Genomic DNA, 20,879 nt, shown 5'->3' on the forward strand with positions numbered 1-20,879 from the left:
ATATTTAGGAGGTCTATGCTCAAACAATACTAGAGACCGAGAAACACCTTAAATAACAAACAGCAAGATACTCAAAAAGGGGCAGCCTGGTGGCGCAGTGGGTAGCGCTGCTGCCTCACAGTTAGGAGACGCAAGTTTGCTTCCCGGGTCCTCGCTGCGTGGAGTTTGCTTGTTCTCCCTGTGTCTGCGTGGTTTTCCTCCTGGTACTCTGGTTTCCTCCCACAGTCCAAAGACATGCAGGTTAGGTGCATTGGCGATTCTAAATTGTCCCTAGTGTGTGTGTGTCTGTGCGTGTGTCTGTGTGCCCTGCGGTAGCGCCCTGCCCAGGGATTGTTCCTGCCTTTCGCCCTGTGTTGGCTGGGATTGGCGCCAGCAGACCCTCATGTCCCTGTAGTTAGGATATAGTGGGTTGGATAATGGATGGATAGTTGCATCGATCACAATGGTAGCGCTATTTTTTTTTCTGCTCCTGATTGAGAACATTTTTAAAATGACAAGTTAACAGGTTTTGTGATGTTTTAATTGTTATTCATTATCCATGTAAAAAACAAACAAATAAATAGAAATGAAACACTTCACATGTTCACCGTTTAGTACTTAAGAGGTGAAACTGACAAGACATCTAACTTTTATTAAATCTTGGAGGTTGTGGGGCTGCAGACAAGGTGTCATCTTCATTATCATTACTTGATGAAAGTGCAGCCTTATACTTCTGATTTGGTCTAAAATAGGATTTTCTTCTTCACACAAAACAATATCACAGATGACCAGTTCATATGAAATTTTATGTCTCAAATTCGCTCTTCCTTGTGCTTTCTCTCCAAGGTTGATCCATTTTCTGACCAAAGCAAGTAGTCATGAGACGTCTTATATGAATCTGAAAAACAACACCAAAATGACTTTTCTGATTGTGCGATGCTACCAAGATTGGCAACAATTGCACTAAGTGAAGTAGTACTCGCCCAGATTGTTGATGCACAGATGTGAATTGCTGTCTCTGTTCTATAGATAGCCAGGCAATAATAACTGAAAAGATACACTTAAGATTGCTTATATGCTTCTTCAGGAGCTGTGAAAACAATTTGAATAGTTCACATCAGATTGAAACAAAAATATACAATCTTTATAGCTACAACATATCGGCCTGAAGTGCATAGATGTTTTGTTTTTATTCAAAGTAATTTACCCAAACTAACCAAATTACGTCTTTTATTTGGATACATATTCACCTTAGGTAAAACAGAATAAAATGTAGGCATGGGACTTAGACTTCCCGAGCTTCACCATCTTCGTAGTAAATGAGTTGAGGACAAGGCTCCCAGACTACACTGAGGTTTGGCAGCACGTCTCTGAGGCACAACAAAAGCGTTGCAGACATATCAAAATTTGTCAGCCTTATGGGATACTGCTCAGCCACAACAGACATAATTATTCAGCAGTGGATGACTGTACGTCTATTGGCATTCTGGAATGAGGTTAAGCAGTACAGAACTGCAGCTGACTTGCACCCATTTGAGGAGTTGGCAACTCCTGCAGTTTCTGTTCTCTTTCTCCCAGACTCAAGTGCTGATGTCGAGAGACTATTCAGTCAGATGATTGTGGTGAAAACCAAACTCGGGCACCAAATGTCAGACCCTCAGCTCTATTCTACATGTCAGGTATGGACTGAAGCTAGCAGGGATGCATGCTGTGAGCATAAGCTGCTAGACAAGGTGCTACAACTCTTTGGAACATCAACAGGCTATTCATTTAAGTCAGGATCCTCAGGCTCCAGCTCTACCTCTGAACCTGAACTCAGCATTACAAAGAAGGAAATCACTGAGGTTAAAGATCTTGAGGAGGATGAATTAATTCTCTTGGTGCAACTTGATGTTCTTATTTACACAATTTATACACAATTTTAGACAATATACATAGACTGATATACTACAGTCACGGCCAGAAGTTGAAAATGATACAAATATTAATTTTCACAAAGTTTGCTGCTTCCGTGTTTTTAGATGTTTTTGTCAGATGTTTCTATGGTGTACTGAAGTAGAATTACAAACATTTCATAAGTCTGAAGGCTTTTATTGACAACTAGGCATTAAGCCTGTTACAATAACGGGCTCTAGAACAGCATTATATAAACATTATTAGGAACAGTCTATATTAAATGGCAAGGGACCTTGACCTCATTCTGTTTGTTGTCTTAATTTTTTTGTTAAAAATATTTTTGCAAGAAGCCTAAAGTAAAAGTAAAATAATATTAAAAATAGAAACGTATATGACAATACAGTAAGTATAATTAATATTGCCTTAGTGTAAAACTTTGTAACAATCTGTAATACACAATAACTGAAGAAGATATTTAGTAAAATGTTTTTAATTTTTTCCTCAGGAAATTTTTCAATAAAATTTCATTATAGACAACATTTTTTGTAAACACTCTTGTTCAGGACCATCTACAACCTTGACAACAACGTCTGTAAAACTTCTAACTCTTGATAATGCAACATATAACTGACTGAGGCTGAATACTGGTTCTGGCAAGTAAATGGCAACTTTTTCTAAGGTTTGCCCTTGAGCTTTATTAATTGTTATGGCAAAGGCTAATGTAACTGGAAATTGTCGCCTTCTTATGGTAAAAGGTAAATTAGTAGAGGATAGAGCCAAATCAATATGGGGAATATTCTGACGCTCATTTTCTTTTTAACAATCTATCTATTTGCTCGTATTTTTCTTTGTCTTTCAGCCTTTCTTTTGCTGATGTAACTTGTTGAGCTGACTGTTCTTCCAGGAGATGTTGCTTATATACAATTTGAGTGTCTGTGTCTTTTGTCCTACTTGACGTGTCCTTTTTTTTTTGGGTGGCATGTTGTTAGTAGATAGTTAGTTAGTAAACATGCATGGGGCAGTATGCGTGGTGTCTCCCCAGCAACGGATTTTATGTTCGCGGCCGCGACTACCCAATCAGCACTCTCCCCAGCAATGCTGTCCTTTATTTGCTTATCATGCGCGGCCGCGGCTACGCCATTCACTGTGTGCTCAGCTTCCAGTCTGTGTGAGTCCACGATGCTGGTCGTGCGTGTCGCACTGAGCCCCACGCATGCGCACTTCACCAAAAGACACACACACACGGAAACCTGGATGTACACAGGGGTTTAATTAAAGAGGATGACATGAAGTTTTCAGTGTTGGCCCTTCTTTCTTTTTCAAGAGCTCTGCAATTCGTTCTGGCAGACTGTCAATCAACTTCTGGGCCAAACCCTGACTGATGGCAGATGCCCATTCTTGCAGAATCAATGCATGGAGTTTGTCAGAATTGGTGAGATATCGTTTGTCCGCCCGCCTCTTGAGGATTGACCCCAAGTTCTCAATGGGATTAAGGTCTGGGGAGTTTCCTGGCTATGGACCCTAAATTTCAATGTTTTCTTCCCCGAGCCACTTAGTTATTACTTTTGCCTTATTGCCCGGTGCTCCATCATGCTGGAAAAGGCATTGTTGGTCACCAAACTGTTGGCCACAACTGTACACAATACATAACAGTATAGGATGACAGTACACTCCACCTACAATAACTAATGCTTACACAAAATAGATTTATAAAATAGTTATGCAATTTGTTAGTTTAGCTTAGTGTAAAAACCAACACACATAAAACAAATAAACTATTTTCTAGATAAACACAACCCCTTTCATATAAGTTATAAGCTGATGTGAGATATGGCCGGCCGTTCATTCCTACCAACACCCCCAGGCCACCAGATGGAGCCCTCCTTGCAGCATGGAGATGCCCCGAATACCATGGGGGCCATCAGAAGTCGCTGCAGGGAGGCCCAGGGATTATTTTTCCTACAAACCGGAAGTACATCCCTGTCACATGGACAGAAGAAATGACGTGCTTCCGGGATGAAGAAAAGGAGTTTTTGCCTGACCAGGAAGTAATAGAAAGTCACATGGACTGAGGGACAAACACTTCCGGGTCATGGACTGTAAAGGACTCTGGGAAATCCCAGACGGACGAGCTGAGTTGGGAGGCAGGGTGGCTAAGCGTCTGGGAGTGGAGGATTGGATTATTGTATTGTTTATTGAGTATTTGGGAGTGGAGGGTGCTTTGTGCACATTATTATTATAATAAATAATAATTATTTGGACTTTTATCTGGTGTCTGAGGGTTCAAGGGAGCGAGAGAGCCCTTAATCTGTCTAACTGATCAATTAAATTCTAACAAAAAATGTAAAAAGCTTGAGACTCAAATTTCTTTGTACATAAGTTCAGAAGAAATAGTTTCCAATAATATTTATCCTGCTATTTCTGGGTCATATTATTTGAAATTAAAGTATGCAATGAATCTTACAAGCTATTCATACTTTTTGATGCAATTCTTTATTGTACAAATGGATGAAAGGGGGTTGTTTAATCACAATAACAACTGCAACATCATATATTCTTGTTCTGACCCGTGAAAACATATTGAGTTAAAACATTGAGTTAAAAAATTATTTCCTGTGTTGTGATTCCATATATTGTATTTCATCATTGGGTCATTAACCAACATGGTATATATTACTTTTACTTAATATGTACTGTGTGGTAAAAGGTGCTATACTGCGCCCGACCCGACACAGACTCACACTGAGGCACATGTAAAAGCACAAAGACTTTTATTTTTCTTCACCTGTGGGGCGTGTCTTCCCCATGAACCCCACAGGTGAAGAAAAATAAAAGTCTTTGTGCTTTTACATGTGCCTCAGTGTGAGTCTGTGTCGGGTTGGGTGCAATATAGCACTTTTTACACATACACATTCCCAAAAGCATTTAATTCAACACACACTCTTCTGGCACCACCACTCCTTCTGTCTAGCTTTGTCCTCCACCTCCCGACTCTGGCTCCAAGAGTGGTGGCTGCTGGCCCCTTTTATAATTAACCCAGAAGTGCTCCAGGTGCTTGTTGGCTTGTTCCGGCTGCACTTCCAGGTGTGGTGCATACATGGCCCACGGGGATGCAGGAGTCCCAGCTACAGCACCCCCTGGCGGTACCTGCGGAACCCAACAGGGTTGCATCCAACTCCAAGTCCTCTCCTCTCCAACCCAGGGGGGAAGCCATCTAGCGTCCAGGGGGAGGTATTGCACCGTCCAGGGCTAGTCCCCCTGGAGATACAGGGCAGGGGTATCCCAGCTGGGCATGGATGCCAGCCGCCTGTCACAATTAAAACTGACTTTTTTTTAACATTCGCTAAAAAATGAATGTGTACACACATTTTACTCAAAATTATTTTGAAGTAGTGGTCTCTAATCTACATAGTGAATATTATTATTCACCTTGTGTTTACAGGTAAGCTTATGTGTTATATGTGTGCCATTATTCTCTTATCTTTTTAGAAGTATACAGTACATTAACATAACTTTAAATAAGGATTGTATTTTTCCTACTTTTGTTTTGTACAACACAATTCACTTCATGCTATTTTTAGTTAATTTCATGTAATTATATACATATGCACTACGAATTATTGAAATTTCAGTAAAACCCTTTAAATGAGTCCCTTTTAACCCTTCAAAATTGAAATGGCCACAAATCCTTCTTACTTAACTAACTATACATGTTTCTTATTTAGCAAAATGAAGGAGAAATATTTTACTTTCAGAACATTTATTCCAGGAGAAGAAATGATGTTTTGTATATAAATTACAGCACAGTAAGTTGCAAAATTCAAATACATTTTAACCACAGAATACATTTTGAATGTTTTTCTTATTACCATAAATGAAGGAGTAAGCTTCTAAAAACTATAAAAGTGCTGCAAAATACATCAACAATAACCAAAAAAAAAAAAGACTTCATGAAATGACCAACACTAACATATCTTTTTTTATTGTTTTGAGGTAGTGAAGAGAACAGATTCTTTTTTTTTCAGCTTTTGCTGTGTTCAGATAAATGACTACAGTATGAACCTCCTCACATGCTTTACTGCAGGCACAGATTCTAGATATCCAAATGAAGGCCAAGCAGTGCTGTTGCAGAATTTATATATCAACTATGCTGTAAGAGGAAATTACTGAAAAGCACATGTTCTAATCCTGTAAGTGACCTTGCTCTTTCAGAATATAGAGATTTTGAGAAGAAATTATACTGTGTGAACAAAGGGTTGCAAAATTCAAAAAAAAAAAAACATTTTCTAAAATATAATGCCATCACAATTTATAATTTCCTTTGTAGTGGTACAATCAGGGGTATATAAAATGATAAAAATAATAAATATTTGAAATAACAAAAAAATAAGAGAAAACAGTCTTCTTCTTTTGGCTGCTCCTGTCGCCACAGCGGATCATCTTCTTCCATATCTTTCTGTCCTCTGCATCTTGTTCTGTCACACGAGTCACCATAAACCTTCTCTTAAGTCTTCCTCTTTTCCTCTTCCCTGGCAGCTCTATCCTTAACATCCTTCTCCCAATAAACCAATCACTCTCCTCTGCACATGTCCAAACCAACACAATCTCACCTCTCTGACGTTGTCTCCCAACCGTCCAACTTGAGATGACCTTCTAATGTCCTCATTTCTAATCCTGTCCATCCTCATCACACCCAAAGCAAATCTTAGCATCTTTAACTCTGCCACCTCCAGCTCTGTCTCCTGCTTTCTGGTCAGTGCCACCGTCTCCAGCCCATATAACATAGCTGGTCTCATATTGTCCTGTAGACCTTCCCTGTCACTCTTGCTGATTTCCATCTGTCACAAATCACTCCTGACACTCTTCTCCATCCACTCCACCCTGCCTGCACTCTCTTCTTCACTTCTCTTCCACAATCCCCATTACTCTGTACTGTTGATCCTAAGTATTTCAACTCATCTACCTTCATCAACTCTACTTCCTCATCCTCACCATTCCACTGACTTCCCTCTCATTAACACAAATGTATTCTCTCATGGTGGTCCTACTGACCTTCATTCCTCTCCTCTCATATCTCCACCTCTCCAAGGTCTCCTCAACCTGCTCCCTACTATCCCTGCAGATCACAATATCATCAGCAAACATCACAGTCCACGGAGACTCCTGTCTAATCTCGTCTGTCAACCTGTCCATTACCATTGCAAATAGGAAAGGGCTCAGAGCCGATCCCTGATGTAATCCTACCTCAGGCACTCCTACCGCAGACCTCACCACGGTCACACTTCCCTCATACATATCCTGTACAACTCTTATGTACTTCTCTGCCACTCCCGGCTTCCTCATACAATACCACAGCTCCTCTCAGTCACCCAGTCTTATGCTTTCTCCAGGCCCACAAAGACACAATGCAACTCCTTCTGGCCTTCTCTAAACTTCTCCATCAACATCCTCAGAGCAAACATCACATCTGTGGTGCTCTTTCTTTGCATGAAGCCATCCTGCTGCTCACTAATCATCACCTCCCTTCTTAACTGAGCTTCCACTACTCTTTCCCATAACTTCATGCTGTGGCTCATAGTTACTGCAGTCCTGCACATCCATCTTATTCTTAAATATCAGCACCAGTACACTTATTCTCCACTCCTCATCGTCCTCTCACTTTCCAAGAGTCCATTAAACAATCTGGTTAAAAACTACACTGCCATCTCTCCTAGACACCTGCATGCTTCCACAGGTATGTCATCTGGACCAACGGCCTTCCCATTTTTCATCCTCTTCATCGCTGTCCTTACTTCCTCCTTGCTAATCTGTTGCACTTCTTGATTCACAATCTCCACATCATCCAACCTTCTCTCTCTGTCATTCTGTTCATTCATCAGTCTCTCAAAGTACTGTTTCCATCTTTTCAACAACCTCCCCTCGCTTGTGAGTATGTTTCCATCTTTATCCTTTATCACCCTAATCTGCTGCTCATCTTTTCCAGCTCAGCCCCTCTGTGTAGCCCACCTGTCCTTTTCTTCCTCTTTAGTTTCTTACCTCTCATACAACTCATCATACACCTTTTCTTTAGCCTTCACCACCTCTTTCTTCACCTTGCACCTTATCTCCTTGTACTCTTGTCTACTTTCTACATCTCTCTGACTATCCCACTCTTCTTCACCATCCTCTTACTCAGTATACTCTCCTGTATTTCCCCATTCCACCACCAGGTTTCCTTTTCCTCCTTCCTCTGTCCAGATGTCATACCAAGCACCCTTCTTGCTGTCACCCTTACTACATCTACTGTAGTTTCCCAGCTGTCTGGTGACTCTTCACTGCCACCCAGTGCCAGTCTCACCTCCTCCCTAAACTCCACCATTTGATCCTTGACTCTGCCCTCACTCTCTTCCTCTTCTTGATCTCCAACGACATCCTACAGACCACCATCCTATGCTGCTTAACTACACTTTCCCCTGCCACCACTTTGCAGTCTTCAATCTCCTTCAGATCAGCTCTTCTGTATAGGATGTCATCTACCTGTGTGCATCTTCCTCCACTCTTGTATGTCACCCTGTGCTCCTCCCTCTTCTCATTCACCACAGCAATGTCCATCCTTTTGTCAAAATCCACTATCCTCTGACCTTCTTCATTCCTCTCCTTGACACCATACCTACCCATCACCTCCTCGTCTCCTCTGTTCCCTTCACCATCATGTCCATTGAAATCCGCTCCAATCACCACTTTCTGTCCCTTGGGTACACTGTTCACCACTTCATCCAACTCACTACAAAAATTTTCTTTCTTATCCATTGCACACCCAAGTTGCAGGGCATATGCACTAACAACAATTATCATCACACCTCCAATTTCCAGCTTCATAATCCTCACTGTGTCTGACACTCTTTTCACCTCCAAACACTCTTGACATGCTGCTCCTTCAGAATAACTCCTACTCCATTTCTCCTCCCATTCACACCATGATAGAACAATTCCAATCCCCCTCCAATCCACCTGGCCTTACTCCCCTTCCATTTAGTCTCTTGCACGCCAATATATTAACCTTCCTTCTCTCCATCATATCTGCTAACTCTCTCCCCTTACCAGTCATACTGCCAACATTCAAAGTTCCTACCCTCAGTTCAACTCTCTTTACTTTCCTCCTCTCCTCCTGCCTCCAGACATGTCTCCCCCTCTTCTTTTTCTTCTTCTTCAGCCAACAGTAGCCCAATTTCCACCAGCACCCTGTTGGTTAACAGTACTGGTGGTGGTCATTGTTAACCCAGGGCTTGACTGATCTGGTATGGAAATTTGTATTGTTGTCCGCATATTGATTTGGCTAAATTTAACACCGGATACCCTTTCTGACGTAACTCTCCCCCCAACACCCCCCCTCCCCCATTTATCTGGGCTTGAAGAAACAACAACAACATTCATATCTACAGCACATTTTCATACAAAAAATGTAGCGCAAAGTGCTTTACATGATGAAGAATAGAAAAATAAAAGAAACAGTAAGAAAATAAAATAAGTCAACATTAATCAACAGAGAATAAGAGTAAGGTCCGATGGCCAGGGAGGACAGAAAAAACAAACAAAAAACTCTCTGTCTGGAGAAAAAAATAAAATCTGCAGGGGTTCCAGACCATGAGACTGCCCAGTCTCCTCTAGGCATAACACTGGCTTTTGCACGCCCTGTGGCTGGCTTAATTCTGAAATGATCACAGGGCTGAAATTAGGTATGCATTCAACTGCCATTTTATTCACTCCTAGCTATATCCAGTATATGCTTGTAGACAGCGACTTATTCACACAGCTTTTGCAAAGCAGCTTCTTATTCTATTATGACAGCAAGGCAAAATATTCTACAGTGTGTACATTAATCGGCATCATTACAGACTGATCCATTACTAGAAAAAATAAATATTCCACATTTTGGTCATGCACTGGTCAAAAATGTTAAACTCTAATTTAGCAAAGGAATCTGTCCTGGACAAGTTAATATTATGCCAATGTCACAAAACTATGAAAATGAAGGTGGTCCAAAGTGATTTAACCCTTTACAGTGCCCATTAAATATCACAGTTAATCCCATTTATCTTATATTGTAGTGAGAATACTTTGTTAGTTTCACACAGCTACTCACACTGGGCAGAGCAAAACTCATCTTAAAAAACGCATCTGCCTTGTCACAAAACTGTGAAAGGTAAGATGGCCCAATATGATGTAACTTACCCATGCAGTCCCTAAACGTGAAATGTTTAGCTTTTCAAAGAATGGACAGGTTTAGTCATTTAATATACACGTTATAGATATGCAAGCATTGCGGTTAGGGCTTTGCACTTTCAACCCTTTGTTCGTGGGTTCAAGTCCTGAGACTGACAGTGTGTGACCCTGAGCAAGTCAGTTCACCTGTCTGTGCAGTGTGGTGAGGGGTATAACAAGTAGTAACTAAATGCTATGTTGCATAAACACATCAGTCGTAAATGTAGAATATTTTACCTTTTGCAAAAGTAACTGGTTCGCAAAAACTGTGTGAAAAAGTACAGCTGCGGGTTGCAAGCAAGCCTGTAGATGGGAGCGAATAAATAGACGGCCGAATACGTACCTAACTTCAGCCTTGTGTTCTTTACAGACTCAAGGGTTGATTCTGTTAAATAGTAATAATTACCACCAAGTCCTTTCGCAAACATATTTTGCAAGAAAAATATATGGTGCCGTTTAAACACAGATCCCTCTCTTAGCCACTTCTGTTTACACTCGATTACTCTACCTTAAAACTTTTAGCTCACCCTTTCTTTCACATGAGTGGTTGCATATTCACTTTATAAGCTCTGGTCCTCTATCAGAAGTCTGGGAGCTTGAGGGTTCTTTGCTGTATCTTAGCTGTTCCTAGGACTGCACCCTTCTGGACAGAGATCTCTGAGGTTGTTCATATATATATATATATATATATATATATATATATATATATATATATATGTGTGTGTGTGTGTGTGTGTGTGTGTATGTGTATGTATGTATAAAACACTACATTATCCTCTCCTGCAATGTTTTTTTCTTAAAAATCACGTACCGATTAAATGAATTAATACTTTACAAATTCTGATTTATTTTCACAAGTAAGCAATTGAGTCATGCAATGACACCTTGTCAAAAACAATGTCTTTTATGACAACATACATCTCTTCCTTCTGTGCTTTACATTTCTAAATATCCAACCCTTAACCACAAATAGATCAAAGAAAACACAAATCTTTGCACTGTTCTCTGCTTGTTTGTTATATAGTGTAACTTTCTGTTTTTCTTCTGTATCTTCATGAACACATGGCTACCTTTAAAGCATTAATGAATGCCTGAGCAGTGAACTGGTTTCTGCAGCCTTCTTTATAATCCCATCATTGTCCATAGACATGAGGATTTCTTTCTCAGTGCACATGTATGAGGTTTGCTTCCGGCAGGTTCTTTTGGGCTGAAGTGCTTCTGAGCCTGTTTTTACTGTTGAGAAGCTTCTCTCACAGGCTACATGTGTGATGGACAGTGTTAATAACAACTTGTAGGCCAGTCCAATCACATGGTATGCACCAGTTAGATGATTGTACTGGGAGAGAATGAGATACACACAAATGGCTCACTTTTTACAGGAGGAGCAGGTTTTGTTCTCTAATTCAGCATCTTGCTGTTCTGTGGAAAGATCCTCCTGACATCCTTGTGACATTTCACTGGCTGTCCTGACAATGTAACACTGCATGGGGGACATCTTTAACTGATCCCACTGGAATGCAAGGCTGCACAGTTCACCACATAATGTGCCACCTGTAGCTCTACTGGCAAATGTAAGCAGACATTTGCTTATTTCTTCCAGAGCTGAACTCGGAAGCCCATTTTCTCTCACATGAGCAAAGTTTCTAGGATCCAGAACGGCAAAATCTGAACAAAGTTTTGCATTAGCAGTAAACCTTCTATGGATACTGTCAGTCACCGTGTCTAAAATGACATTGTGTACATTAACAGTGAAGTAAGTAATGGCTGATGCTAATGGCTCATCTTTTGCAAGCTCCCCTGACCTTTTGCTCACAAAGGGCAGTTGGCACCACCACCTCACCCTCTTCTTCCTCCTGCAGCTTTCTGTTAGCCCACTGCACATACTTAACTCCTTCAAAGTCCCTAGCACTCTTCCTGAGACTCTCCTCTGTCCCATCAACCAGCTGGTGAGCTGTGATAACGTGCATTCCCTTTGTTTGTAAGTATTTTAATAAAAAATGCATAGGACAATTTGAGCGGTGAGTACTGTTTCATACTTCAGAAGGCCTTCTATGAATCCCTTTGCCTTCGCCCTCACAGTTGGCTTTTGTCCCCTGTCCTCTACAGTGGTGTGTAAAGTCAAAAGCACTTCTAAAAACAAGGCTCCCTGAGGATTCCCAAAATACCCAAATACCTTGGGATTAATAAAGTATCTATCTATCTATCTATCTATCTATCTATCTATCTATCTATCTATCTATCTATCTATCTATCTATCTATCTATCTATCTATCTATCTATCTATCTATCTATCTATCTATCTATCTATCTATCTATCTATCTACTTTGCTGCCTAGTGCCTGATCCTTAGCTCACCACCTTGTGTGCCCTACTGGGCAAAGTCTTCTGTGGTGTGTGTCCTGACTCATCTGTTCTCACTTCTGCATGCGCTTGGACGACTCTCTCAAGAAAACTGCTATTTCATGAAGCAGTGAGAAGAGGGAGGCACTTTCTACAAACACTGCCTGTTGTGTCTGCAAGGACAAGATTTCAAAGATGTGCAGAACACCAGACGTGAATCTGAGAGGGAGAGAAGGGCAGAAAACCCCTGGTACTACTGAGCCTGCATATGAGCTGCTGCCCCATCTGTTGAGTTGCCTACACAACATGTCAATATTGAGCTTCTCTCTGTAAAATGCTGCCCTGCAGATGACTCACAGTCCACTATGGCGATCAGTCTTTCATGGATGACATCCATTACATATCTGAATATATATAGAGCACTGGTCTTTAGAGCTACGTTGTGTCAATCTGAACAGCAAACATGCCTTGTTCTCTTTATGAGTTCACTGATTACATCCACAACATTGCTGAACGTGTCCTTAGACAGCAGGGTAACTAAAGAGCCTCTGCCCTTTGTGCCAGCTTCATGCTGCTTTTTGCTACTTTCTATGCAGGCATTTACATGCGGCTGAAGGCAAATATCATATCTGCTTAATAGCAAAATCAGTTTGAGGACATTTCCATGGTTAACAGCAATGTTTTCTAAGCTACAAGCAGCCTCTTCTTTATCACCTCTGAAGCTGAGGCCATATTTGCCGATAACTGTTAGAACATCAACTTCACGCTCCATCACCTGACGTTTCTTTTTAATGTGTTCAACATGTGATGACATTTGGATGTTGATCAATAGGCTTCTGCCATCTGCCATTTGTGCTTTCAGAAAGTAGGCATCTTCACTATCTTTGTGCATCTTACTGTTTTCATGCTCCTCTGTTCTTTGGTGAATGTGTCTCCATGTTTTCATGCCTCCCTTTATGAAAGGGCCATCACTAGAAAACGGAGCAAATGGCAGACATACAGTACAGTACAGGGACTGGTTTTCTTCACAGAAAGTCAGCCATTTATGGTTGGTTCCATCTTTTCTGTTGTAAACTTTTGGTACAGGACAACTTGGAGATTGTTGTGGATGAAATGAAAAAAATGCATGTATGTCCTGTAACTGAGGACGAGTAAAGAAATCAAAGTTATGATCAACAGTCTCATCTTCACATTTCTGCTGTGGAGTTGCTGTGGCCTGTTTAATCTCCTCTCTTTTATTCACACTTCAGTACCTCAGTATACCTATGAGACTCATCTGCACCAGCATTACAATAAAAACAACATTCTGTAAGACTTTACCAAGACTGATGTGGGAATGACGCACTTTTAACAACACAATTAAGATTTGTCTCACTGAATAATACAGTCTTATTTTCCTTCTATTCACTTTCAGTAGTGGATTTTGTGTATTTACATACTTAACATGTAGAAGAAGTAGAATCAGTCTGTAGTAATATGAGACCTTAAAGGTGGTTATAGTGAAACTGACCTAATCCATCCTATAATGAGCTCCTCACCCACCTAAAGCCTTCACAGTGACAGCAGCACTTTCTGTGGACACACCAGGCCAACCCTAACCCCCCTCGCCCACCACCACCCTCCTCGGCTCGGCTTCTGATGGCACATAAAAACTGTAAACATTTGTAGCCTTAATTAGAAAGTTTTCTGAGCAGGTCAAAGCAGGTTTATTTGTGATGCCAAATCATTCATAATCTCTTGGCACTTTTTATATAGGCCAATATTACAGCATACAATGCACACTAAACTTCATCATGATGTTCACTCAGAGTAATCCTACCTGCTCCCTTTGAAATGAAGGCTTTATGGCTGCTGCTTGGTTCAGGCTCTTCAGTGTCACCAGCAGCAAATTGGGATGGAGGGGCTAGAGGACCACAAAAGTGTCTCATTTAGGTGGCATCAGTGTCACAATAAGCAGTGCTCTAAACGAAATACAGCACTGCCTGCAAATTACTGTTTAAGTTTATGAATCATGTAAATTAATTATGTGGCGTTAGGGCATAGAACGTAGTCTGTGTGATACAAACAAATGCTTTTCACATTCGTTACTCTTTTCACCGTCTCCACTTTGAGTTTTGCTCTCAAACCAAGGGTTTTTAATTAAAAGCCACTCAGTCTGGCGCGTTTGGCCGCATCATTTTCAAGTGCCTTCCGTTTTTTTATTCTCGCCTTTTTGGCACCACCTTTGCTTTTTTTTTTACCATGCATCTACTCTCAGGTGTCTCTCAGAGGAGCACAGCTTGGTAACTGCAGATCGTCTCTACTATAAGGCTCAGGGTAACAGACAATCAACCCTACACACCAGCCTCACAAAAAAAAGAAACAGAAGAGAGAGTAGGGGTCAGTACGGAATTTAGAGCCACCATGAATAGTTATTATGATGAATTGAACATACAGAGGATCAGGATTAAGTTAAAGTGAAGTTATAAAAAGGCCATGTTAAAGTAATGTGTTTTCAGCAGTGTTTTAAACTGCTCTACTGTATTTGCCTGGCGAATTCCTATTGGCAGGCTATTCCAGATTTTAGGTGCATAGCAGCAGAAGGCCGCCTGCCCGCCTCACCACTTCTTTTAAGTTTAGCTTTTGGAATTCTAAGGAGACACTCATTTGAAGATCTGAGGTTACGATTTGGAATATAACGTGTCAGGCATTCCGATATATAAGATGGCGCAGATTATTTAAGGCTTTATAAACCATAAGCAGAATTTTAAAGTCAATCCTGAATGACTCAGGTAACCAGTGTAGTGACATCAAAACTGGAGAAATGTGTTCGGATTTCCTTTTCCTGGTTAGGATTCTAGCAGCTCCATTCTGCACTCGTTGCAAACGATTGATGTCTTTTTTTGGTGGTCCTCAGAGGAGTGCGTTACAGTAATCTAGTCGACTGAAAACAAAAGCGTGAATTAATTTCTCAGCATCTTTCAATGATATCAGAGGTCTAACCTAGTGAGTAACAGAGTGAGTGCTGGTTGGCTGGCTGGACCTGTAAGTGCAGAAGCAGTAGGTGCAGCATAGTATGTGACATGTACATTGATTCTGATTTAACTCTGGTCCTTGCGGCCCGTAAACCCAGCCAGCCCACCGGGTGTTTTCCCCTTTCTCCCGATTAGCCACTCTGGGCCTGGTTCGCACGCAAAGCTATTGTAGTTCATACAGAAAGGTGTGATAGTGTGCACACACATAACCAGTATGTTTTGTATGCAAAACTGACCTAATACACACATACAACCAATAGAGTTCAGGCGCAAAATCAAGAGGTTACCCACATGGAACCAGTGATATACACACGCGAATCAATACAGTTCATATGCAAACCAGTAGTATACACATACAAACGGATAATATACGGACACGAACCAGTATAGTTTTCATGATTGAAACCAGTATTGTATGCACGAAAACCAATTAAGTATGCGAGGCAAACCGATAGAGAATATTCATAAACCAAAAGTGTTCACATGTAAACCAATAGATTACAAACAGAACTATATGATTTATGGCCTGTTTGGCCCCTCATATTTTGGTCAGGAACTGTTTAGATGATTCCCCAGGTGTTCGCACCTTTTCATTAGATTTACACTGTGCAAATATTGTGTTTGCTTTTGGCATTACATAAGCCTCAAACCGGTCATAATATGTTTGCAAATTCTTACTGTCATCTTCAGATAATGCAGATGTGTTGTAGATGTACGTCCTTTGTCACCAAACCACTGCAGTAAACAGCTACACTTTTCCTTGTCTCCTTTTTTTTGAAGTGGGCCCATGAACATTAGCTGTAGCTGTTTGAACTTTCGCCACAAGTTTGGCAAGTTGACTGAATTCCAGTCCATCTGAGGTGAAGGCACTCCAGCGACACCCATAACTATTAAGGTATTTAGTCCGTTTTTTCTCTGACAGCATGTTATATATTCTACTTTAATTCTATTAAAGAGACTCAGAATAAAAGGTTGGCTTGTTGCATGTTCCATTTACTTTCTTATTCCAAACCATAATATACATGCATCTTATAATATTCGGTTAATCTCATCAACCCTACATTAAAAGAAACAGGCATCCCTGCAGGTACTGCACTTGGCGTATATAATTAGTGCTGAATACGTTTTGACATCTGTCACAGTAACGACTAGAACAACTCAATGCATTTAGAAAACGTTTTTGTTTTTATTTCATTTCCATTACGGAATGCTTTCTTGAGTGTATATAACGTTTTAAGTAAGGTGATATCATCAGGGGTATATTTTGCACAACGCAATAATTTACTACACATAGTTTACATGACTTTTACTGATTAACTGTTTTACACGTTCACTTTCTCATTGATACTTCTCCCTTTCCTTGACAGCTGCTGTATTGCACTTTCTTTTTTTTTTTTTTGGTAGATCTGCCGGTAGTCTTCATGTGCTGCCCATCCTATTCTACTGGCGTGAAGGTGGTCGTCCTTTTGTTTCTCAATTGTATTCCGTGGTTGATCAGCTACTCGGAATTTTCCGCGCCGGGATTTGCGCTCTTTGGCACTTTACTTCGAAATGGAGCAGTAGCAATTCGGAATTCGTTTTGCGATTCAACATTGTCTGTGTTTCTGGAATAGTCGTCACTGTAGCTGTTTTTTCCAATCCGTTTATAATAATGATAATAACGATAATGATGGGTGATTGTTATAACAAACACTTCTTAATGAAAAAGACCGATTTAATTAACAAAGCACATGCGTGAAGGCTTTAAAACAAAAAGAGACCCGTATAGAGGTAATGCAGATGTCTTTTTCCCTGTCTTAAGTGAAAGCGAATGTGAAACTCGGAGCTCAGTCATGACGCCCGTATATAAGAAGCTGCAGCGCTAGGATTCGAGTGTCTGACTGGGAGACGGGGAGAGGACAGCGGCGCAGTGGTAAGTGACACGCACTGCACGTAGAAACTCTAATAGCTTCTCATTTACGTGACTATAGACAGATTTTGGCACATTCCTATCTGATTCAGGGACGGACTTAAGATAGTGATGGCCCCTGATAGGGCTTGAACCCTCCCTGCTGGTTTGTGGGAAGCACGGAAAAAAAACAAACTAGTATAGAATGTCAAAGTGGAGCAGTCGCATTAACCTAGGGCGACCAGGCGCCCGATTTTTACTAGTATGGTCCCGTTTTCAGGAAATGAATGGGTCCTGATTAATGAGTGAAACATTGCAAAATGTCCCGTTTTTAACAGGCAGCCAATTTCATACAGATACATTTTGCCTTGGGTAGCGCTGAGTACATTGGGTAGCGCTGCATGCTGTCTCGCAATAATTCGGTTCGCTTCCCGGGTCCTCCCTGCGTGGAGTTTGCATGTTCTCCCCGTGTCTGCCTGGGTTTCCTCCCACAGTCCAAAGACATGCAGGTTAGATGCATTGGCGATTCTAAATTGTCCCTGGTGTGCACCTGGTGAGCGTGTGCGCCCTGCCCGGGGTTTGTTCGTTCCTTGCACCCTGTGTTGGCTGGGATTGGCTCCAGCAGACCCCCGTGACCCATAGGATATAACGGGTTGGAAAATGACTGACTGACATTGTGCCGCAAACATAGTTCCGACGAGTTATATAAATGCAAACGATTCAATAAACGTATAACAGCGAACATAATTGTGGATGCCCCTTTGATAAGTAGGTGACAATTTTTGGTCAATGCCTCACACATAATATCACAACAGAGGAAGTGAGACTCTGCTGATGGAAGAAGAGTTGTGTCAGTTATTATTGGCTTTAACAGGAGAAAAAATGAGAAAGTGAAGTGAACAAAAGTGATAAAGGAAGGGCAAGCATACTGTTCTCGTTCATTTTACATGATGAACAGAAGGGCTTCAGGTCTATCTTGCACTTTCATATTCCTTCCTTGGTTTTGGCTCCGACGTAACCAATCTGTCATTCATATTACTTTTGATACGGCGTCGTTTTCCTATCGCATAGTTCGATGATTTTCTCGCTCTGCCAGGCACAATCAGTTCGCGCGGCTCCACCCAAAACCCCTGCAGGGTTTCGCGTGTCTGTTCTCTCACAGGTTGTGTTGCTACAATATGCGCTTGTGTGTGTGTGTGTGTGTGTGTGTGAGAGAGAGAGAGAGAGGGAGAGAATGTAATAACAAAGATTAAAATGATATTTGATAGCCATTCAGATTACAATGTGCTATGCCAGATATTAAAAACAATGAGAGGCGGAGACTTGTGAGAGAAAACATGCTGGCACCAAATTATTGTGAAAGTGAAAGGTATTTGTTGTTGTCATGGTAAAACTAAGCAAAAATAAAAATAGATACATTTTAAAAAGTAAATTTAAATGTACAGTATCTGTTTTTCACCAGTTTGCAGGCTAACAACAACAACAACAACATTTATTTCTATAGCACATTTTCATACAAACAGTAGCTCAAAGTACTTTACATAATAAAGAATAGAAAAATGAAAGACACAATTATAAAACAAAATAAATCAACATTAATTAACATCGAATAAGAGTAAGGTTCAATGGCCAGGGGGGACAGAAAAAACAAAAAAAACTCCAGACAGCTGGAGAAAAAAATAAAATCTGTAGGAATTCCAGACCATGAGACCCCCTGACCAGTCCCCTCTGGGCATTCTACCTAACATAAATGAAACAGTCCTCTTTGGATTTAGGGTTCTCACGGAAGGGCTTGATGATGATGGTCACGTAGAGTTCTGCCTTTTAATCCATCCATCATTGTTGGAGCATCATGACGCTTTGAGTAGGTGGAGGTGGCGCAGGCCACCACCACAAAGAAACCGGAAAAAGAAACAGAAGAGAGAGTAGGGGTCAGTACGGATTTTAGAGCCACCATGAATAGTTATTATGATGAACTGAACATACAGAGTATCAGGATTAAGTTAAATTGAAATTATAGAAAGGCCATGTTAAAGTAATGTGTTTTCAGCAGTGTTTTAAAGTGCTCTAATGTATCAGCCTGGCAAATTCCTATTGGCAGGCTATTCCAGATTTGAGGTGCATAGCAGCAGAAGGCCGCCTGCCCGCCTCACCACTTCTTTTAAGTTTTGTTCTTGGAATTCTAAGGAGACATTAATTTGAGGATCTGAGGTTACGATTTGGAATATAACGTGTCAGACATTCTGATATATAAGATGGAGCAGATTATTTAAGGCTTTATAAACCATAAGCAGAATTTTAAAGTCAATCCTGAATGACACAGGTAACCAGTGTAGTGACATTAAAACTGGTGTGATGTGTTCAGATTTTCTTTTCCTAGTTAGGATTCTAGCAGCTGCATTCTGCACTCGTTGTCACTGATTTATGTCTTTTTTAGGTGGTCCTGAGAGGAGTGCGTTACAGTAATCTAGTCGACTGAAAACAAACGCGTGAACTAATTTCTCAGCATTTTTCAGTGATATAAGAGGTCTAACTTTACTTATGTTTTTTTAAGTGAAAAAATGCTGTCCTAGTGATCTGATTAATATGTGATTTAAAATTCAGATTACAGTCAACAATCACCCCAAAGCTTTTTACCTCCGTCTTGACTTTTAATCCTAATGTATCCAGTTTATTTCTAATAGCCTCTAATAGGCTAAGCACTTTCTGACACTACCAATAAAATTTACTTAATGACTGAGTAATTGAACAATGTTTGTTTGTTTGGCTCTATTGTTAAGTGAGCTCTTTAAAGCACACGTGATTAATCCACCAGTACATTCTGCCCAGGAGTTTGGACTCTAATTAATCTTCTGTCAGTATATCCATCCATCCACTTTCTAACCCGCTGAATCAGAATACAGGGTCACGGGGGTCTGCTGGAGCCAATCCCAGCCAACACAGGGCACAAGGCAGGAACCAATCCTGGGCAGGGTGCCAACCCACTGCAGCTGTCAGTATATGAATGAACGATTTTATTTTCAAAAATGATTTCTAACTACACTACAAATTGACAACCAATTTGTTTTTAACAAAATGTGCACACGACAAGAAAGCTGACATGTTTTCACTGCCCATCAAGGTGTTTCAAATAAAGGTTGTGCCTGCAATACATTTTAGCTACAGGCTTTTGAATTCAATACAATAAGCACAAAGAAAACCAGCAGCTCACCATAATGGACAGAAAGTGGTGATTGGAGCAGATTTCAATGGGAATGTTGGTGAAGGGAACAGAGGAGACGAGGAGGTGATGGGTAGGTATGGAGTCAAGAAGAGGAATAAAGAAGGTCTGATGATAGTGGATTTTGCCAAAAGGATAGACATGGCTGTGGTGAATACGTATTTTAAGAAGAGGGAGGAACATAGGGTGATGTACAAGAGTGGAGGAAGATGCACACAGGTAGATGACATCCTCTGCAGAAGAGTCCATCTGGAGGAGACTGAAGACTGCAAAGTGGTGGCAGGGGAAAGTGTAGTTAATC

The 20,879-nt window shown here is 40.8% G+C and overlaps 1 protein-coding gene across 1 annotated transcript in view; it reads left to right on the forward strand.

The window, feature by feature from the left end:
• Positions 1-17,308: 17,308 nt before the first annotated feature.
• LOC120514942 (interferon-induced protein 44-like) overlaps positions 17,309-20,879 on the forward strand; it is a 65,625-nt gene continuing 62,054 nt past the window's right edge. Inside the window, exon 1 of the mRNA XM_039735600.1 lies at positions 17,309-17,382. The gene's annotated coding sequence lies outside the window, so the exon portion shown is untranslated. The remainder of the gene's footprint in view (positions 17,383-20,879) is intronic.

This window comes from Polypterus senegalus, chromosome 14 (genome assembly GCF_016835505.1).
Source record: "Polypterus senegalus isolate Bchr_013 chromosome 14, ASM1683550v1, whole genome shotgun sequence".
Lineage (NCBI taxonomy): Eukaryota > Metazoa > Chordata > Cladistia > Polypteriformes > Polypteridae > Polypterus > Polypterus senegalus.